Source organism: Rhinatrema bivittatum, chromosome 2, assembly GCF_901001135.1.
Source record: "Rhinatrema bivittatum chromosome 2, aRhiBiv1.1, whole genome shotgun sequence".
Lineage (NCBI taxonomy): Eukaryota > Metazoa > Chordata > Amphibia > Gymnophiona > Rhinatrematidae > Rhinatrema > Rhinatrema bivittatum.
The window spans coordinates 87,673,182-87,696,532 of NC_042616.1; the positions used below are offsets into that span (position 1 = coordinate 87,673,182).

General features: G+C 42.7%; 1 long non-coding RNA gene across 1 annotated transcript in view; it reads left to right on the forward strand.

Moving 5' to 3' along the window:
* LOC115086033 overlaps positions 1–23,351 on the forward strand; it is a 106,235-nt gene that overhangs the window by 81,938 nt on the left and 946 nt on the right. The gene's annotated exons all lie outside the window — the stretch shown is intronic.

Genomic DNA, 23,351 nt, shown 5'->3' on the forward strand with positions numbered 1-23,351 from the left:
GTGGCCCTAACGATTTTTGACGATTTAAAATATATCGGACGATATTTTAAATCGTCAAAAAACGATTCACATCCCTAGTGTGTATAAGAATGAATGGGTGCCTGCCTGGGGGGCTGTGTGTGTGTAAGATTGAATGGGTGTCTGCCTGGTGTGTGTGTGTGTGTGTGTGTAAAAGTAAGAATGAATGGAACCTGCCTGGGGAGCTGTGTGTGTATATGAATGAATGGATGCCTGCCTGGGGGGCTGCGTGTGTGTGAGAATGAATGGGTGACTGCCTGGGGGCTGCGTGTGTGTGAGAATGAATGGGTGTGTGTGTGTGTGTGTATGTGTGTGTGTGTGTGTGAGAATGGATGCCTGCCTGGGGGGAGGGGGGGATGTATGTGTGTTTAAGAATGAACAGGTGCCTACCTGGGGGGCTGTGTGTAAGAATAAATGGGTGCCTGCCTGGGAAGTTGTGTAATTGTGTGTGTGAGAATGAATGGGAGCTTGCCTGGGGGTCTCTGTGTGTGTGAGAATGAATGGGAGCTTGCTTGTGTGTGTAAGGGATCCAGTGAGAGTGAGTGCATGTCTGTGTGTCAGGGACCAGTGAGAGTGAATTCGTGTGTGTGTGTGTGTGTGTGTCAGTGAGAGTGAGTGCATATTTGAGTATATGTGGGTGGGTGAGAGAGTAATGTGTATTGGTGAGTCAGAGCACATTGTGTGTATGGGTGAGATAGAGCTTAAATATATGGGTGGATGAGAGAGCATTGTGTGTATGAGTGATGGAGGATGAGAGAAAGAGAGCACATATGTGTGCAACAACCCTACCCCCTCCTCTCTGCCTGCTAATCCATGACAAACTCAGGGTATCTGGAAATCAAAAGTTCTCAAGTATGGAGAGCAGGAATTTTTTGTAATCCTTCCAAGTTTTAATTATTGGGTATTATTTGATCTCTTCTACAGCATGCTGTGAGTTGGGTATGTGGGAAGGAATACGTTTAGACTAGCGTCTCTCGGCATTGAGCTGGAACATGATTGGAATGTGGCACATTTTGAATTGCTTGATTATGGAGTGGGCGATGTACGTAATTGTTTGAAATGTCATTGTTCCCCTGACGAAGCCTTAAAGGCGAAACAAGAGGAATCGTGATTACAAGGAGGAAGCATTGTGCATATGAGAAAAGGAATATAAAGATGAGAATATAAAGATGAGAACAACATTTCGAGAAAGATATAAGATAAGAATTTGGTGGTTTATATAAAGAAGAACTGTGTGAGTGAAGAACCTGTTTAAAAAAAAAAAGCCTTTTATGAAAAAGAATTCCATGTGTGGACAACATCAGAGAGGGTTCTATATGAATGTGTGTACAACAGTATGGGAAATAATTGAGCAATGATTCTGATAAAAATAGCCACAAGGAAAAAGAATTTGATGAGGAAATAGCATTGTACTTGGGAGAAGTAACGAGTTGTTTGATAGGGTATATAAAGAACATATATGCAATGTACTACTGTATATTATATGTATGTGATGTGTAAAGAACATATGTTTTATATATATGTAATGTAAGATCTATACATCATACTTGTTTTTGTTATTGTTGGGATATACTGTATATGTACAGTAGATTTTATGATGTGAATGAGGTGTGAATGTGTACTTTTTATGTGAAATCATGCTGATTAATAAATGGAGATTCACATTGTGTATAAGTCATATAAAAGACTCTCAATTATGTGATTTGTATTATTTGATGTGTTTGGAACATTTTTTTATATGTTTTTTTAAGTATTTGATGTTAATTGTGTTAATTGTATTTGTAATAGGGGTAGGTACCATAAAAAAAAAAAAGAAAACACATACCTGTGCTTCAGGGCTGGGCTGGAGGCAGGATGGAGCAGGCCGGAAAGGCAGTCAGATCCCCCTCCCCCCTGAAATGGAGGGTCTTATAAAGAAAGGAGAGGCATTGGACAGAGAAAGAGAACCCCCCCACCAAAAAATAATGTGGCATTAAGTTGCTGCATCTGGCGGTCAGGGCTGCGAGTAGGCAGAGCTAATATCAGAAATAGTCAAGAACAAAGAGAGTGAGAGCCATGGTAATAATAATAATAATAATTTAAAAAAATGAAATGATGAAGGAGGGGCCCGAGCAGAGGTAGTATTGGAGAAGAGGCTACCATGATCAGGAGTGCCGTAACAGTGCCGTGACTTGGAGAGAAAGAGAGACTGAATTGAGTGGTGTCATGATGTTGTTGAGACCCGGGCCCATGTTGCTCCTGCCCCTTGTGCTGTCGCTTGCTGTTTGCTGCTCTCAAAGAGAGAAAGCGTGAGAGGAATCTGCCAACTGGCACCTGACAGAGGAAACTACAATCACCATTGCTGCTAGCAGCATCCTCCTTCTACACTGGGACTGCTCGCTGCTTGCTGTACCTCCCGACTGTGTGAAGTGCTGCTGCACCGTCAACTCTTGCTGAAACACCGAGATCAGGTTAAGTGCCCGATTCTCCTTCTGCCACCATTGACGTGATTTGTTTATTTAAAATGAGAGAGTAGCATCGGGGCTTTGGGGACGTCCCAAAGCTGTGACCCAGCTGACATCAGTGATGTCATCAATGAGATACTGGTGACTCAGGGGGGACGGACCTCAATTTTAATAAAAATAAGAAAAAGTAAATGAAATTTGGAAAAAATTAAGGTGGTGGCCTGGTGAGGAGACCCTGGCCATCTTTCCAACCCCACCTGCTGACTTTAAAAGTTATTTAAAAATTTGTCGCCAGACCAGTTTGTAATCCAGCCTAATTTGGGGATTAAACCCCCCCTAAAATCTCTAGAACCCAGGATATTTGAATAATGGTCACTATTAGAGATCCTTGGAACCCCAACCCAGGCTTTATTTAACAAATGGAAATTGTAAAATGTAAATGATAATAATAAATGTCTCCCACCAGCTGTAAAATGATTTGTCAAGGTATAAATGACATGTGCAGGTTTTATTAAACTGGGATATTCTTTTTGCTGATGGGAAAAATACTTCTGAAGGTCTGTAGTAAAAACTAAATTTAAATTTAAAAACATATGGTAGCATCTGTCCACCCTCAAAAGTAATGGACCAGTGAGATAATGAGGACCGCTATGGAAATTGAAAAAATTCTGACGTCATATCCAGGGGGGTTACATGGTTACGGCTTCACTAGCAACCGGTGAGCAGATCAGCATAACACCACCAAAATGGGTTAAAGCACAGGTATGATGTAAGATGTCAGATATCGCTACACAAAAATAAAATTATAAAAAAATTCTTAACACTCTGTACAGTTGACCCAGGGAATTGGGAAAGCTGACCATTGCTTGTTTAGGGAACACAGTTCAGTGACAATTCATAATAATGCTCAATAACATCTTGGTGCAGGGATCCAGGGAAGCCAGAAAAGCCAAGGACAGTTTAGATTTTCTTCAGACCAGAAGCTGAATTTGATCAGAGATGAAGCTCTGTCTTCATGCTCCACTCAAAGGCTTCAGAAAGTGTTAATACACTGATCTAAGGGAGAAAGAATAGTCAAAATATATACATGCATGAGCAGCGTGTTAGAGTACATTTAAGCACTGTTTTCCAGGCAAGGTAAGGTGAAGGATAGAGGAGTTAAAGATAATATTGATGCTGCAACGTGATGACTTAAGGCAGCTTAATTGAGATAGAGAGTGTGACATTGTATGCTTAAGTGAAAATAACTGGTGTAATAAGTGTGCATAGCACTGGACCATACACCTTCACTTACTTTGTTTATGCATCTATTACTGAGGGGGGCAAAGTGTCCCCTTCAAAGCAGTAGATGCTTAAATTATTAAGTGACAGCTACAAAGTAATAACCTTGCCTGGGCCACTCATATAGGCTACAAATATAGCCAGTTTAGAAAAAAACAGTACAAAGCTATAGGAGTGAGTGAAGACTGTGAAAGCACTGGCACACTGAATTTTTCCAAAGCTAGGATCAACTTACCGGTAATTATTGTTTTCTTTTGAAAATAGATATACAGTTTCCAATAAGTTGTGGAAGACACACACTGAGGGAACATTCATATTCTAGTCTGCAGACGATCTGACAATGCAAGGAGGCAGACTCTCTTTTTGATTTTGTTAAGAAATAGGTAGTAGCTAGAAGCAAGAATGAAGAAGCAGAAGGACTACCAATCAAGATAAACAGCTAAGTGTGTGCACATATCAACTAGGGATGTGCAATCGTTTTTTGACAATTAGGAAATTTGTACGATATTTCCTAAATTGTCATGGATCGGGAAACCAATAAAACAATTGCATTTTCCCCGAATTTTCGTTAAAAAATCATTTTTCGGCTTAGTGCGCGCTAACTCCCATTAGTGCGTACTAAAAAAACTAACAAAAACTAATGGCTTTTTGTTAGTGCGAGCTAACTCCTGTTAGTGCGCACTAAGCCGAAAAACGATTTTTCACGAAAAAAAAAGAATGCCGATCCGTGGGAATACAAGATTTTCCCACAGCCACACGAACCCGAAAGTGGAAACGATCGGGCACCCGATGCACATCTCTAATATCAACATGAACTCTATCCCCAATATATAATAGGTATTTTAAAGTCATACAAATAAAGATTAAAAAAGAAAAATTTGACATGAATAGCAGGAAACACAGAAAGGAGCTAAAACAGGAAAGTAATTATATTTAGAAGAAAGAAGAGACAAGAAAAAGAAAAACAAAGATAAAAAAGATAAAAACAACACTAATTTATTTTCTTAACTGGAATACTGGAAAACAGTAGAAAGGAAGCTTCAGGTCTCACATCTCAGTCACCTGAAAAACAAGCATACACAAAGACTCAATTCGGAAAATAATATGTTTTAGTTGTTACAGAATATACATTCTTATTGGATATGAAATATATCTATACTATCTATCTAAGTACTTATCTACAGAGAATTCTCGAACGTACAATGTACTAAAGCCAGCTCTGTAATTTGGTTATATCCTAAAAAGAACAGGATTGTTATTAGTTCTTAGTACATTGTTTATGAAAGAAATATTATTTAACTTATTGCTAAGAAAATGAACTTGGAAAAGTAAAAAGAAAAACAAACCAAACCGGTGATTTCATCACGTTTTTCATCTAACAATTCTGCTTTTCCCCTCTACTCCCGAGGGACTGTTTGGGTGTATGTTATTCCCTTTAGTCCTAGTAAAGTGACCTGACAAGAAGGAGGGTATTCCTCTTAGCTACCCCTCTTGTGAACACCTAGTAAATCCCCTTTGAAACTATCTTTGTAATAGTTCACTAACACTTAGGGCTGGATTTTCTAACACCGCAGGGATCTGTGAATCCCCCGGTAATGGGAGGGGGGGGGGGCCACATGGGGGGGCGGTCCTGTGAAAGCCAGCAGCGATCTCACCACCGCGGTGTAATCGTTGCCGGCTTTTGCACCCAATAGCGCCACCGTGAAAGGTGGCGCTATTGGGTGCGCTACTGGTGGCGATAACGTGGCCTACCTTATCGCCGCCAGCGAAGTCGTCACGGAGTCTGCCCCAACACCGCCCCGACTCTTCCTCTTCTGGTGCGGACTCTGCCCTGACTCTGCCCCTAGTAAGCTATCGCACGCGTGCGATCCCATTAGAAAATGACCCCCTTAGTTACTAAAAGCACACCGCAAGGAAGGGGGGTTAAATGCATTGAATTATTCTTTTTATTGGTATGGTTGCTGCTTTGGTCCTCTGACTGTGGGGTACAAATGCCAGAGTAACTGCCCCTTCCCCCATTCACGAAGTTCTAAGGGGGACTCTGGCCCTTGACTTCGATAAGCACCAGTAATGTGGCCCTCTTTGAAAACACGTTGCCCACCTGTGCTTTAAGTTGTTCTAAGGGGGTTTCTTATATACTCCCTCACTTACCCAGTGAAATGGCTTTGAAAATTATTCTCTAAAAGATGAGCATTGTAATCCCTGGCCAATGTTTAAAAACAGGGGATGGATCTTTACATTTTTTTGTAATGTAATTTGATAAAGTAAAGAAGATACTTTATTCCAGCTGGTTTTCCTAATTTTTCACAAGTGTAAAAATGTTTTAGAAGGAGCAAAATAATAACTTCCCTGGGAAGCAGAGGAAGCTGAGCAACTAGAGCATGGCTATAGCCTGCCCTAGACTGAAATCATGTTGATTTCGAGCAGGCACTGGATAAACAAACATATTCCTTTCTGAGGTATTCAAGTAGCAAATAAACGGCATGGATATATTGGATGAATAGGTATTTATGGGTATAGCTCTGGGTGAAACGGAGAGTGTTAGTACAGCCTCTATGTTTTTCTCTGTGTGCTCTTTTTTCAGGGGGTTTGAATATATTTTATTTACTTTTTTTATTGAATATCTCTTGTCATGACAATTAGCTCTTTAGAAAAAACCCCCAGAATATTTCTTTTTGTTTGCCCCTCAGAGGCCTGAATGATATCGTGTGAACTGAGCCCAGAATGTTAGCTATAGGTGAGAAGAAATTATTGAAAACAGTATTTGCATTCAACAATTTTTTTCTTTAATTTTGTGTTTGTTTATTTTAATTGAGTTTTCTGTTTCTTAGAAAATGAGTAGATAAAATCACCAACTTAACAAATACTTTGTAGATGCCTGTTTGTGACAACTTTAATCTCTTAGTCGGAATGAAAACTGACTAGGGCTCTTTTCTGCTCTTTAGGCTTGGCTTAGCCCTTGCTGGTTTGCACACATTTCCCATACAAAGAAGATTCACATGCTGGAAGAGGTCAAATAGAAAGGGTCAGATTGGACAATTTATTCTTTTCTGGTATAAAAATCCTTGCTCTGTGGGAGATGTATGCTCTCCAGCAAAGTTTTAAAATGGCTGTAAAAGTATAAAGAATTAACAAATTAAATTCTTTGAGACAAAATGGATTGTTACAGAAATCAAAACATCAGATAAAATAGAGTGAAATTCATGAGATTCTTTCTCAAATTGCTAGTGAACTGGGAAATAAGATATGTAAGTTGATTACATCAAATGGATAGTTTTACAAAGGATTCTCTCAAGGGATGTGGGATAGTACAAAGCAGATTTGCTAGGTAATTAAGGATAGAAAGAAGAGAGTTGGTTTAATGTAACCCCTAGGCTGATAGTCCCGGATAAAGGCCACACCTCAAATACAGTCTCCAAAAGTCAAACTTTTCCCAGTGACCCTGATTCTCTGAGCGGAGGGTAGAATTCTCTTCTAGGAGCTATGCATTGCTTTAAGTTCCAAGTTAAAGTTAATTGAAAACAGCATTAACCATCACAGTAGCAATAATGATGCTGGAAGCATTGGATGGTTTCCAACATAATTTTACTGATGAATAATGAAATTGATGAAAGTTCTTTACTATTTCGATGTTTCAATATGTGATGGTATATATTAAAGTCTTTAAGTAAATTTGTGACCTTCTCTCTTTTCAATCAAATTGATATTAATAGATCACTTCCAAACCCAAATGAATACATTTAAAGTCTCTTCAATCCAATCGTTCTAGGCAGTTTATAAGCTTCCTCCCAGTTGATAGGGGTTAGTAACTCAGGGATACGAGATCATCTCTTGGCTCTCTTCCCACACCAATAAACAGAAACACAGATTGGCATTATAAAAGGCTGCAGTTTATTATTATTATTAATCCAAGCTCTTACAATTAACATAACACAACACCTCCACCCCCCTTTCCTTATCTGCCTCCTAATCCGCCTCAACCACCACATCCCAATGGTAAGGCATAAGGAATAGGACCCCCCCCCCCCCTCCTTTGCTTACCCCGCCTCGTCCCAGCGAGGGTAAGCTTCGGCCTTAAGCTTAGCCCCTCGCTCACTGGCCATCTCGTGTAGCAGCCCCCCCAACTACACAGGACTCTTCCTCCCCCCCCCTCCTCGATATCATTTAACAATACATTATTACAAACATAACCTGGGCTCGGCTTTACCGACTCCACTGTGACAAACTGCACTCCAACAATTAACCATCACCAAAACAGATAATATATAGGGCGGGAGGGAGGGACGCCAAACCAACTGCCGAGCTGCTTGCCACATCCCGAGAGTCTGAGGAGCCCCCCACCAATGGATGCACAGCGATTCAAATCGCTGCATCCCCATTTGCTGCCCCACCACCTCTTCCCCCCCCACCACGCTTGACACCCACCCCTCCCCCCGTCACGACTGCCGCTGCGTGATTCGTCCCTGGTTGCCATTGGCGGCGCGAGACTAGCTCGCGCCGCCAATCATTTCTTATTGTCCAATTTAGTCGAAGACCATACAGAAAACTCCCTATGACGCCTATATTTCTTGAAGTTCTTCTTCCTTCGCACTCACTGTATTTGTTGAACACCTTTATGTGCCGCTTCTCCTTAAATATCTTTGAGATGATGATGAACCTACTACTAGGTCTAGACAACTTCTCTCCCCTTTAATCCTTCCTCCAGGAATGGAGGAAAACCCACTTCTTTCCAGAACTACTCACAATCTACCTGTGTTCTCTGGTTGAGAAATTTCATTCCTTTTATTTGCATACAGTGAGCCTCTGGGAGAGTTCTCGGGCATGCTGAAAAAATGTTTCAGAGAAGTGAACTAAAATTATGAGATGAAGAGGGTGAAAAGAATTACCAAGTTTACAGACATGGTTTGCACATTTCCAGACCCAGTCCTTTAAAAGGGTGAAAGCTCTCTGCCTCTTCTCTGAACCCAGGTCTCAATCCAGAGACCCCAGATTCCTTCCTCCTTAGAAATAAACAAAACCAGTGAATAGCTATGGACATGCTGTCCCTGGAAGATTGTTGCGCTAGTGGACCCTTGGACCAAGGGGGACTTGACGCTACCTGTGGGAAGGAGCCCCACAGGTCCCCACCATTGGTAGGCGAGGCTAGAGACAGGCAGAGACTCCTCTGGAGCTTCACCACCACTAGCCCACGTTCCCCTTAGGTTGAGCCCTTGGGTACTGGGGCCTGTTGGATGTAAGTGGGGTCTCTGTGAGGATGGAGGCAGGTGACGTGCCTTATGGTCAAATTCCAGGCAAGGGTCGAGGTAGGCGGCATATCTCGTGGTCGGATTCCAGGCAAGGGTTGAAGCAGGTGGCGTATCTTGTGGTCAGTGTCTGGCCCTGGATGAAAGCCGAGGAGATCCAAGAAAGCGAGGAAGGAGGCAAGGAACTCAGGAACTTGTAGCAACCCACAGCTTACTAAAAGTAAGGAGACCTGTTAACAAGGTGAAGGCTGGAAGCAGGGTCCAGCCTTATATAGCCATGAAGGGCTGACATCATCTGGGAGGGCTGGCGGCATTTTCCTGCCGCGGACCCTTTAAATGTTGGCAGGAAATTTGTGCATGTGCCTAGGGGAAGTCCTGTGCAGGAAGAGGTCGACGGCATCCCTGCCGCAGAGAGGAGAGAAGCGGAGACATCGGCTGGTGGCTCAGAGTCGTGAGGAGGGCCGGGACAGAGGATTACATCAACAGAGGCTCCTTGCTGCTGTCAGGGAGCCCAGGCCTGCTCCAGCCATGGCGGGGCAGCAAGGAGTGAGTGAGTGAGGCCAGTCTGGGGCTCCACAGATTCAACTAAATTTTCCACACCCTAAGATGGTGGTAGGGATTTATATTAGAGATGTGATTCAGCTGAACCTTTTGGTTTGGTCTTTGTTATCAGCCCGTCGCAGGAAATTTCGCTTTCCCGTGGTTCAGGCCAATTTTATTTCATCTGTCCCCCGAAACGATGCCCGAAACCCACCCCCAACCCTTCAGATTTAGTTAATTGCAAACCCCCACCCTCCTGACCCTCCAAGACTTGACCGACCCCTCCCCCATGACTTATTGAAAGTCCCTGGTGGTCCAGCGGGGTCCTGGGAGTGATCTCCCCCTCTCAGGCCGTTGGCTGCCACTAATCAAAATGGTGCCGATGGCCCTTTGCCCTTACATGTGACAGGGACTATTGGTGCCATTGGTCGGCCCCTGTCACATGGTAGGAGCAATGGATGGCCTGCGCCAAATCTCTTTTCATTCTCTCTACTCCTTCAAGCTTGTCCATTCTGGTGTAGCTTATTCGCAAATAGACACATTTTACCTTCTATCCCTTCTGCAATGTTGCTTTCAAAGATATTGAACAGAACCGGTCCCAGCACTGAATGGCTCTCTCTTCAGAGTAGGTTCCATTTACCATTACATGCTGACTCCTATCAGTCAACCAGTTTGTAATTCATGCTATCACCTTGTTACTCACTCCCAAGCTTCTCATTTTATTCAAAAGCCTCCTATGCGGGACAATATCAAAAGCTTTGCTGAAATTCAAGTAGATCACATCAAGTGCTTTTCCTTGGTCCACTTCTCTAGTCACCTAATCAAAAAAATCTATTAGATTTATCTGATATGACTTTCCCCGGGTGAATCCAAGCTGCCTCAGGTCTATCAAGCCTCCTGATTGTAGATAGTTCACTATCCTTTACTTCAGCAGAGTCTCCATTAATATTTCCACCACTGAAGTGAGGCTAACCAGCCTGTAGTTTACAGCTTCCTCTCTGCTACCACTCTTATGAAGCGGGACCACCACCGCTGTTCTCCAGTCCCACATTACCACTCCTGTTTCCAGGGATCTGTTGAACAAGTCATTCAGCGGACCCTCCAGCACATTTTTGAGCTCTCTTGGTGCCCTGGGATAAACCTCATCTGGCCCCATACATTCTCTTCTGTAAATGGAGTTTCATCTACCGCATAACCATCTACAGTCTTGTGAAACAGCAATGGTCTTCTCCAGGGTCTTCCTTAGTGAACACCGAACTAAAATATTTGTTTAATATTTCTGCCATTTCTTCATCTCTCTCCACACAGTGCTCCTTGTCATGTTTCAATTTCATTATACCACTTTGGGTCTCCCTTCTTTCTCTGATATATCTGAAAAATGCTTTGAAACCTTGCTTTACCTCTTTGGAAATCCTTTCTTCTGCTTGACCTTTTGCTTTCCTGATTCGTCTCCCTCCGTTTTAACAGATATTCTTCGTTTTTGGGATCTTTTACACTTCTTGAATGCTGTTCTTTTTTTCCTTAATTTTTTCAACCATTTCCTTAGAGAACCATATTTATTTATTTATTTATTTATTTATTTATATATTAGCACTTATTAATTGGTTTCCAGATAAAATATTTCCCAAAGCAATGTACAAAAATTCAAAACTTAAAATATTAAATCAATAAAATCAAAATTAAATTAAAATAAACATACAAAAACATTCCCAGCATAGACCTATCACCACCCTTTAATTATTGAGGTCAAGAACTACCTATTGTCAAACCTGGATCAGATTATAATTGTATATAGACAAATATTAATTATTTGCCGACAGAAACCAAGTCTTTAGTTTCTTCAGGAATGTATTTATTTATTTATTTAACATTTTTTTATATACCTAGGTTCTGGTAACAATGTTACCAATCACTTCGGTTTATATATAACTTTGGGATGACATAACACAAGTGTCTTACATAGAATAAGGAAATGAAGAACTGGGTGAATAATTAAATTAAATTAAATTGCATAAAACATTATGAGAAACAACATTTTAAATTAAATTACTGAAACAACATTTTAAATTACTGAAACATTTTAACTTACTGAAATCTAACATACTAGCGATTCGGATCAGTCATGTAACAAGTAGTCAATCTTAGGCAGGAGGAGATTGTATTTGTTTCTGGGATTATTAAGTAGTGGGACACATGATGTGTTGACCCATATTTAACCCATATTTAACATGATGTGTTGACCCATATTTAGCCATATTTAACTCTTCTATTATCTCCAAAGGCACTCTGTCCATAAACTCGAGATTACATTTGAAAATGATCTTGCACCCAACCAGGAATAAATACATTTTTTTACAGATGGAAGATCTAAATACCGACTTCCTACAGATTGTAAAGTTCTTTTAGCAACATGCCATTGAAAGTTTCCCTCAAAGAGGGAGAACTTTAACCATTTAAGATTTTAAATGCCAACATTAAATTCTTGAACCTGTTTCTATCTACTATGGATATTTGGGAAATTTAAAACTCATGTCTTTGTGTGACATCTCTGATTCCTATTCACAATATCGAACCATTCTATCTGATGATTACTGGTGCTCAGATGTGCCCACATCCGAACATTCAATTTTCCTAGCTCTTCCCATACATTTTCTGTAAATGAGGTTGCATCTACGCTGCTTCCATCCATGATCTTGTCAACCAGCAGCCGTCCATCCTTAGAGCCTTCTTTAGTGAACACCAAACTGAAGTATTAGTTTAATATTTCTGCTTTTTTTCATCTTTCTCTACACATTGATCTTTGTCAACTTCAATTTCACTATACCACCTTGGGCCATCCTCCTTTCTTTGATATATCTGAAAAATGTTTTGTTATCTCACTTTGCCTCTTTGGTGATTCTTTCTTTGAAAAATAGAAACATGGAGGTAACCTGCACAGCACGGCAAACACTACCATAAGAAGCTTGCTGTGCAGACTGGACTGACCATTTTGGTTCTTTTGTGCTGTTATTACTATGTTACCATGCATGTTCCTGATTTCTTTCTTCATCTCCTTCACTTTCGCCAGATAATCTTCCCTATCTCCCTTTTTTTGGAATCCTTTCTACTTCTAAAATGCTGTTCTTTTCCTTCATTTTTTCAGCTACCTGCTTTGAGAATCAGATTGGTTTATTTTTCATCTTATACTGTTTACTTTCGGTGAATTGTTGATTTAAAGGTCTCTATAAATGGGGTTGGTAACGGAGTTAGATCACCACGCTACAACATGTGATTTCTGGTAGTGAGGATGTCAGTCCTGCTGAAAGTAAAGTAGAGGACATGGCGGGCGTTGTGAGAACGGCTTGTATGGGTAAGTCGTTTATATTTACTATAGCTGAGCTGTTCTTGTTTGTTTCATTTATAGGCTTCTGTGCCTATGGCACATTGATGAAGAGATGTTTGGATAAAGATTATTGAAGTTGGCGAATTAGTGTTTAACTTGGATATAAAGAATGTGAACAGATAATACCGGCATCTTCTATTTTAGGTTAGTTTCTATCTAGATGTTATTCCGTGATAGGTATAGGAAATCTGGAAATGTTTATGGGAGTCTATTCTGATGTTTTTGATTTTTTAGAAATCGTTGAGGAACAGTATATCTAGGATTGATGAATTGTTTATTGTGCACGAGTCCCTGAAGAAGCCCCAACAAAGAGAAACCGGTATGATGTATGCATACTAATACCGGTATATAAAAGTTTTTAAATAAATAAATAAATCTTTTGTTGGACAGTTGAGTGTGTTTACACTGTGGCGAGCAAGAGGTGGCGTTCACAGTGTTAAGGAAATAACCAACGGTTTAAAAAAACCCATCTGAGAAACAATGAATAGTGGATTATGACCTAATTGAGGCGAGCAGTGGTGGTCATCCACTGCATTAAGAATATATAATAAGAGATTTGTAAAATTGAACAAATAATCCATTGTAATATTCATGTGATTTCATATTTATAGTGCATTGATATAAAACTGATGGTAAAGCCTATTAGGGGTCACTATGTTTATCAGACATATGTTTTTAACAGTTTTTAGTATGGTGTGTATGAATGTATGATATAGAGAGTTTTTATTGTCTAGATAGAATGAGGATTGTGATATGATTCAATAAAGTTTGCACATTACTGTTTAAATATTCTCTGGGTATTGTATTAATTATCCACCATTAGGGCCTGCAGATCTGGGATTTTATTGCTCAGACCAAGAACATTTATGGTCATAATTTTCCAGCTGCTCTTCTTAGATACCTTTTCTCTGTTTTGAACTGACTGACTACATTCTATTCAGAACACCAGATGTGGTCTCACCGCAGAGCGAAACAGAGGTATTATGACATTCTCCATTTTATTCACCATTACTTTCTTTATCTTAACTACTGGGTTACATTGGTTACCCGCAAACCTTATGTTAAAGGTAGTAATATTTACAATCAAAATAAAGCAACTGTCAAACCCGTAACAAGATTACTGCTAGCAACATTTTTTATGGGATTTATTTTATTTTATTTATTTATTTGTTGACTTTTCTATACCGACATTTGTGGGTACATCATTCCGGTTTACATTGTAACTGTTCAAAAAAGAAGAGAAATACAATTAACAGGAGGGGGGAGCGGGAACAGCGGAGAAGAGAGGAGAAACAGCAGCAGCAAGAAGGAAAGGGAAGGTGAGAAGCTGATGGGAACAGAACCGAGAGCTGGAGATGCTATAATAGTGGACCAAGGACAGTGGCCCAGAGTGTAGCGCTGAATCTATTGGAATATGTTATGATATATACATGATATACAAAAAACAATATGGGCTAGATTTTAAAAGCCCTGTGCACATAAATCCTCCCGGATTTATGCGCGCAGGGCACTCGCGCGCCGGTGCACCTATTTTGCATAGGCCGCCGGCGGGCGCAAAGCCCCGGGACGTGCGTAAGTCCTGGAGCTTCGTAAAAGGGGCGGGAGGGGGCGTGTCCAGGGGCGTGTCCGGGGGTCAGGGGGCGGTCACGGGCGGTCCCGGGGGTGTGGTGACGGTTTGGGGGCGGGCCGGGAAGGCGGTCCCAAGTCCCCCGGCACTGCGGCCTGTGCCGGGGGATGCGAGGCGGCGCGCGCAAGTTATGCCTGCTTCAAGCAGGCGTAAGTTGCCCAACAAACGGGCCGATATAGTAAGGTGCGGTAGAAAGGGGTGCGTTAGTGCCGGGCGCACCCGTGTTTGCCACACGCACAGTTTGAAACACATACCGCTCAATACTGTATTTAAATGGCATGCAAATGCAAGCTGTGTCCACGCGCGTCCAACGCACGTCCAGGAAGCGCAATCCATTTTACTGTATAGGCGCTTTACAGCACCTATACAGTATCCTGGGTGCGCTGGTACCTGTCATTTCAAATGACATTTGAAATGACAGGTACCAGGAAGTGGATACAGGAGAAGGGCTGACTGACCCCCTAACTGACCCCCTAACTCCCCCCAAACGTTCCGCCAGCCCCCGCTCACCTGCCCTGGCCGCGTCCATCTCCCACACTGACAGCTCCGGAGCAGCCCCAGTCCTCTCTCCCCTCCTCCCGGGGACAGCCGGCGGCGAGAGCGGCTTCAGCAGCCAGGGGCGGATCGGGCGCTCCCCATGGCTCCCTATTCTCTAAAACGTAATGAGTGCACGCCTTGACCTCGGACGTCCAACCGGGTGCTCAGGTCATGGCGTGCGACGTCCGAGGTCACGGCGTGCACTCATTACGTTTTAGAGAATAGGGAGCCATGGGGAGCGCCCGATCCGTCCCGGGCTGCTGAAGCCGCTCTCGCCGCCGGCTGTCCCCGGGAGGAAGGGAGAGAGGACTGGGGCTGCTCCGGAGCTGTCAGCGTGGGAGATGGACGTGGCCAAGGCAGGTGAGCAGGGGCTGGCAGAATGTTTGCCTGATTCACTTCAGTCTTGTCCCGGGGAGTTAGGGGGTCAGGCTGTGAAGTGGGGCTGGCTCTGGCTGCTCTGGAGCTGTCAGCGCAGGGGATGGACGCGGCCAGGGCAGGTGAGCAGGGGCTGGCGGAAAGTTTGCCCGATTCACTTCAGTCTTGTCCTGGGGAGTTAGGGTGTCAGGCAGTGAAGCGGGCTTGGCTGTGGCTGCTCCGGAGCTTTCAGCGCAGGAGATGGACGGGGCCAGGGCAGGTGAGCGGGGGCTGGCGGAAAGTTTGCTCGATTCACTTCGGTCTTGTCCCGGGGAGTTAGGGGGTCAGGCTGTGAAGTGGGGCTGGCTCTGGCTGCTCTGGAGCTGTCAGCGCAGGGGATGGACGCGGCCAGGGCAGGTGAGCAGGGGCTGGCGGAAAGTTTGCCCGATTCACTTCAGTCTTGTCCTGGGGAGTTAGGGTGTCAGGCAGTGAAGCGGGGCTGGCTGGGGCTGCTCCGTGGCTGCTCCGTGGCCCGTGAAATTTCGTCTCGGCTTGCCTGACGCTCCACACTAACGCAGGGGTAGGGGTAGGCGGTAAATTAGCAGGTTAAATGCACGGCAAAACTGCAGGTTTAAGAAACGATAATTGGGGCGCGCAATACTATATGGGAGGGAATAGCTAATCCGATCGTTTACATCTCATATACATGCCGCGGGCGGAAAGGGTTACCCGTTGATTTAAAGAGGCGGTAAGGATGGGTTAAAAGGGATAGTGAATCGTAGGTAGGACTAACGCGGCCAAATTATGAGTAGAAAGCGGGTTAGAAGCAGGGTAACCACGGCCGCACTTTACTGTATCGGCCTGAAAGGTAGGGGGGGGATTTAGGTAAGGCCGGGGGTTGGGTTAGGTAGGGGAAGGGAGGGGAGGGGAAGGTGGGGGGATGCGGAGGGAATGGAGGCAGGCTGCATGGCTCAGCGCGCGCGGGCTGCCGATTTTGCGCAGCCTTGCGCGCGCCGACCCCGGATTTTATAAGGTGAAGGTGAAGGTAAAGATACATGATATACCAAAACGAAATATGTACATTTTATCAAGGAAAGATACATATGGGAAGCATAAATGGCTAAATACAACAGCTGGGATCCAAGGGGAGTCAAGTGAATCGAGTGGCAGTAAACGGGGTGACAAGGGGTAATAGAGATCAGGAAAGATACACACGGGAAGCATAAATAGCTAGATACAGCAGCTGGGATCCAGGGGGGAGTCGAGTGATACGAGTGGCAGTAAATGGAGGAGACAAGGGGTAATAGAAATCAGCTGAGAAAAGCGGGATAGATTTATACATTACTTTATTCATTGTGAGAAAGACAGAGGAGAGATGTCCTGGAGGGAGGTGTCAAAATAATTAGGGTCTAAGCTATGTTTGGGTTTTACGCGCGCTGGGGTTTTAAAATCCACCCCTTAATGTCTGTGTTTCAGTACTCTGGACCATAAACGTTGGGGCCCAATGTTGGCTGTCATTTAAGTGCAATTCCTCTTTTTTGCCCGCCGAAATACAGAGTGATGTCGCAGTTGAATCACAAACATCAAAGCTAATTGGATAAGGATAGTAATTCCTGTGCCTTCTATTAAGGGTAGTAATTAATACCACTCTGTGCAGGTTATATCAATATACTCTTTTCTTAATTTCTAACCTCTAGTCTTTAGGGATCCTCCGTGTTCAAGGGCTAAAATGGTAGTTTACTTTTCAGCTAATTCAATTTTTGTCTTTCCTCCTACTAGACTATTGCATCAGCATGAAATGTGTAATGCCACATCCATCCTCATACTTGGGACTGAGATATAAAAAGATGTGTGAGTTACTTGTCCGCATGATTCAGAAAGATGTTCTATGAGGGTTTTAAATTACATTTCTTCCTAATTCAGGAATGCAATATTCTAATTGGAATAAAGTGACAAGTGGGGCTCCACATGGGGTATGAGTTGGGATCACTATTTAATATTTTTTTTATCAAGATTCTGGAGGAAAGAATAAACAGTGTGGGAATTTTAATCCTTATGTCCTTTTGTATTTACCCTTAATTAGACTGAAAAATAAAATGACACAGCCAGTCTTTTTGCAATTAATAAGAACCTCTTTTATTCAGGTTATGTGTATTCAGCAGTTTGCAATGACAAAAATGGAGAAGTAATCTAAGCATTTGCAGTTACAAAACTTTCTTTTACAGATTCTTTAACTTCTGCTTTATTCCAAACAAGTTATAATTTTATAATTTTATTTGCATTACATACATATGCCTATCTAACATTAAAAATTCTCTCTAACTCATACATCCATCACATACACACCACATAAAATCCCATATCCCAATGATTTCAATTTCAAATAATTTACACTTTGAGGATCATATTCGGTGTTGTGATTTGATGTGGAAAGGTTTTAATGTTTGGTAAGTAATATGATCCATGGGTAAGTTAGGTAGTCATGTTTCAGCACATATTCAGTTAGTTTTTTACTTTGTTTCATTATTTTGAATTTTTTCATTGTTTTGAATTGATAGATACTTGAAGATTATACGAGTTTTGATTGAAAGTGCATGGTGGAGAAAATTCAGATATTTGATATATGGATATGAGGCGGTATTCTGAATATTTTGGAAGTCCATCCCTGAGGAAGCCCCTAAGTTAAAGGGGGTGAAACGTAGATCTTTGTTCGATAATACTCTAGGGAATGGGTCAGTTTCTGTGTTTTAATACAAAACAGTGAAAGCTAATTACATTACAATAATGATAAAAATGCCTTCCTTCTAAAAATCTTTTTCTGCCTTTGGTCAGTTTATTTACTGCAAATTTCTTGTATTCCACTTATTTTGGACCAACTGTTCTAAGTGTAACCAGAGGTTAGATATGAAAACAAAGATTATTTTTTACTGACTTGAGTCCTGAAGCAGTAAAAAAGCATTGCTGGGATGTGGCATGCTTTTCCCATTTCTCTCAGAGGCCAATGAAATATAGTTCACTCAGCCTATTGCACAGCTTGACGCGTGGTTGGACATGTGTTTAGGAATCAATAAAATAACTCCCGATGCAATAATGGGATTAGTGCATACAAAATGCATGTTCCAACCAGCATGTAGCTAATAGCACTCATCACATGTAAATGCCATGTAGATGAAGCTAATAGCTAGTGCACCAGATGCAAAAAATCACTGGCTGCCTAACGCACATGTTTTAACCCGCAAAAATGAATGCCAGCCCAGAAGCCAGCGTTAAGTTCTGAGGCACCCCAAGCCTCAACAAAACAGACAAAAAACCTGCTTTTCTATTGTTCTTCTGACTTAATATCATCATGATACTAAGTAGGAGGAGCCGCGGAAAGCAGCATCGTGAAAACAAAAGAGTCTTGCGTCTGTCAGGTTAGGAAAACAGACGCTCAATTTACCAGTGTTTGTTTTCCTAACCCGTGTCTCTGTGCCGGTTAGGAAAATGGATGCTCGTAATTTGAGTGCTCGTTTTCCTAACCCGCAAAGCCACTTCTCCCATGTGCCTGAAGCCCAGTATTTATTTTATTTATTTTATTTATTTATTGGTTTTTTATATACCGAAGTATTGGTGGAGGCCTTCACTCAGGTTTACATTTTAAACAACAAGATACAAAGAACAATTTAATGAAATCTTAAACAAATAACTTTAACTAAAATAATCAGGTGTTAACTTTAACATATAATATTGAGCAGGTGTATCTACAGGTAGCGTATGTGAGTCGTTAGATGTGGATAGTCTTTAAATATGAAGAGGCTGAGTTGGAGAATACAGTGTTATCGGAGGGACAGGGGTGTTGGGAGGGCTGGAAGGGAGCAGTAATAGGAAAAGGAGGGGTATACAAGGAGTGGGAGGGGGCGAGGAGTGGGAGTGGAGGAGAGGGCGGTAGGGGAGGTAGGGATGTGCTGTGGTTTATCCAATCCCATCTTTGTATGCTCGTTTGAAGAGCCATGTTTTAAGTAATTTTTTGAACATAGTTGTGTTGCTTTGTGTCCGGATGTTGGATGGGAGGGAGTTCCAGAGGTGGGGTCCTTCTATAGAGAATGCTCTGTTCCTGGTGGTGGTTAATTTGGCTGCACTGATTGGTGGGATTTCGAGTTGAGATTTGTTGGTTGATCTGGTGTATCGTTGGGATTGGTGGGTTTGGATTAGGGGTTCGAAGCAGTCAGCGTTGTTGTGGTGGATAGCGTTATGAATGATTGTTAGGGTTTTGTATTCTATCCTTTTTTCGATGGGGAGCCAATGTAGGACCTTCAGTACAGGTGTGATATGATCTGTTTTTTTGAGTCCAGTGAGGATTCGTGCAGTGGAGTTTTGGAGAATTTGCAGCGGGTGTATGACTGATTTAGGTAGTCCTAACAGGAGGGAGTTGCAGTAGTCGATGCCAGAGAATATCAGGGTTTGGAGAATGGTTCTGAAGTCGGAGTGGTTGAGTAAGGGTTTGAGGTGTTTGAGGATGGAAAGTTTGTAGAATCCTTCGTTTGTTTTAGTGGTGATGTGTTTTTTGAGGTTGAGTTGGGGGTCGATCCAGAATCCTAGGTCTTTGACGGATTCTCTTAGTTTGATGGGGGTGTTATCTATGAAGATGGGGTGGGTCAGGTGATCGCCGGAGATTTTTCTTTCGATCAGCATACATTCAGTTTTGTCGGTGTTGATGCAGAGCTTAAGTTGGTTTAGTAGGTGTTTGATTCGGTTGATGGTTGAGGCGGCGAATTTTAGCGTGTTTTCAAGGGAGGTTGAGACAGGGATGATTAGCTGAATGTCGTCGGCATATAGGAAGTGGGTAATGGAGAGGCCTGATAGAAGTTGGCAGAGAGGTAGTAAGTAGATGTTGAAAAGGATGGCAGATAGTGAGGAACCTTGGGGTACACCCGTATCAAGGGGGATGGGGTCGGAGATGTGGTTGTTTAGGTTGACTTTGTAGGTTCTGTTTTGGAGGAAGGAGGAGAACCATTGTAGTGTTTTTCCAGATAGGCCTATTTCAGAGAGCCTTGTGATTAGGCTACTGTGTTCGACTGTGTCGAATGCAGCAGAAAGGTCGAGTAGGATGAGAACGTACCGTTGACCATGGTCGAATCCTCTTAAAATTGTGTTGGTTAGGTTGGTGAGCAGAGATTCTGTGCTATGTTTTTTTCTGAAGCCGTGTTGAGATGAGTACAAGATGTTGTTTGTGTCAAGGTGGTCGTTCAGTTGTTTAAGGGCGGCTTTCTAGGTTAGCTTTGCAAGGAATGAAAGGTTTGAGATTGGGCGGTAGTTACTTAGGTCTGAGGGGTCGAGGTTCTTCTTTTTTAAGATTGGTTTTATGGTGGCTGCTTTTAGGTTGGTCGGAAGAGCACCTTCTTCGAGCGATTTGTTGATGATTGAAGAGATGGTCGGTGCGATTGTTTGGGAGATTTCTTTTAGAGTGTGGGTAGGTATTGTATCAAGCTCGTGTCTGGCTGGATTCAGTGTTTTGATGAGTTTCTCTGTATCCGAATTTGTTATTTGATCGAAATGGTCCCAGGGAGGGATGTTAGTGTGATCTGTATCTGATATTGATGTTGGATCGGAATGGTTCCAGGGAGGGGTGATAGTGCGATTTGGGGTTGCATTATTGGAGGGGGTATTGGTTATTTTTTCTGATATTTTTCTGATTTTGTTCTTGAAGAAAATTGCGAGGTCTTGGCTTAGGTTTTTTTGTGCATCCCTAACAGTACATGTTTTTTTGTGCATCCCTAACAGTACATGTTAGGGATGCACAATTTATCCCCAGCACATCCTGTTTAGCATGGCACCCACCATTTTGAAAGAGGAGCAGCATGTACAGAAAGAGACAAGGGTCACAGTTCAGAGAAGGAACTCAGAGCAGCTACTCTTTCATAGAGTCTGTTTAAGTGCCATTTTTACTGGAAAAATGACACTGAGGGAAGGGATAAGCACATTTAATATGAAATAGGATGTTTGTGTGTGTGTGTATGTGAAACTTATAGTGGTTAAATGCAAATTTGAAGAATTTTGCCCAGGTAAGAAACATGTTAGGATCAGATAAAAATAAATTCTAGCCAAGGCCATGGAATATTTTCTTGGCATTTGTTAGAAAAAGTGTGAAAGGCTAAAGAATTCTGGAAGTGTGAGAGGTATCACTTTTGAAATAAATTTCCTTACCTGTTAGCTACAGTGGTACCTTAGCCCATAATAATTATTTGGGGATAAATACCTTTTAACTTACTGGAAGAAATATTGTTCAGGGATATTGTCATTATTTCCAGTAAAATCCGAGATAAAATAAATGTGTTGTATGAGAAGGCAAGGGAAGAGCCCACCTCTTCTTTAAATAAGCACTTCTAATCTTAAAGCTGGTTGGTGTACTAAAAATTGTAAAAATTAAGTAAGCCTGATATTTAAAATTCAGGAAAGCAGGATTTATGTGAAAACAATTTTTTCTACCACAATAGTGAAGAGAAACAAAAACACAGAGGAGAAAATAGTGATCCTTGCATTTTATACAGCTTTGGTATAAAAGGATCAAAAGTGTTCTAGATTAAACACTTATATGCCTGGGGAAGGAAAAAGTGCAGGATAATTTTGCATTGGCAGGACATAAATGTCCCATCACAATACAAAGCTGCACTTGTATTATCTGTCTAGATTACAAATTTAAAACTCTAGTGACAACCTTGAACTGAGAAAGTTTAAACATATAGGGCTGGATTTTAAGATTTAGGCGCGGGCGTAGATTTGTGCGCGCAAACCGGCGCGTACAAATCTACGCCCGATTTTATAACATGCTTGTGCAGCCGTGCACATGTTATAAAACCTGAGGTTGGCGCACGCAAGGGGGTGCACACTTGTGCACCTTGTGCGCGCCGAGCCACGCAGCCTTCCTCCGTACCCTCCCGTCTCCTACCTAACCCGCCCCCCAGCCCTACCTAAACCCCCCCTTACCTTTAACTTAGAAGTTGTGCCTGCCTCTGGGCAGGCGTAAGTTGTGCTCGCTGGCCAAATGGCCACTGTGCCTGGAGGCTCTGGCCCCGCCCACTCCACGCCCCCTTTTTCAAGCCCCGGGACATACACGCGTCCCGGGGCTTGTGCGCGTCGCTGGGCCTATGCAAAATATGCACAGTGCGCGCAGGAGGGTTTTTAAAGGGTTACGCGCATATATTACTCACGTAACCCTTTTAAAATCCGCCCCATAGAGTGAGAGGAAATTTTCTGTGTGTTTGAGTCAGCATTTCCAACACTTGCCAAAACCTACCTCTTAATAGAAATAGGATACTTAATTATCATTATTTTTTGAAGCCATAGCTAGTATTAAGTAGGGATGTGAATCGGAACCAGAATCGATTCCGATTCTGGTTCGATTCACATCGTGAATTTTCCTTCGTGCAGTCCGATCGGGTTTTTTTTTATTGGCTGCACCCGAGCCGATAAAAAAAATCCCCACCCAGACCCTTTAAAACTGCTCCCTTAGCTTCCCCCACCCTCCCAACCCCCCCAAAACATTTTAAAATTACCTGGTGGTCCAGTGGGGGTCCTGGGAGCGATCTCCCGCTCTCGGGCCGTCGGCTGCTACGAATAAAAATGGCGCCGATGGCCCTTTGCCCTTACAATGTGACAGGGTATCCGTGCCATTGGCTGGCCCCTGTCACATGGTAGGAGCACTGGATGGCCCATGCCATTTTTAAAGATGGCGCCAGCCATCCATTACTCCTACCATGTGACGGGGCCGGCCAATGGCACGGATACCCTGTCACATGGTAAGGGCAAAGGGCCATCGGTGCCATTTTTATTCGTGGCAGCTGACGGCCCGAGAGTGGGAGATCGCTCCCGGGACCCCCGCTGGACCACCAGGTAATTAAAAAAAAATTGGGGGGGGGGGGGGAGTTGGGAGGGTGGGGGAACCTAAG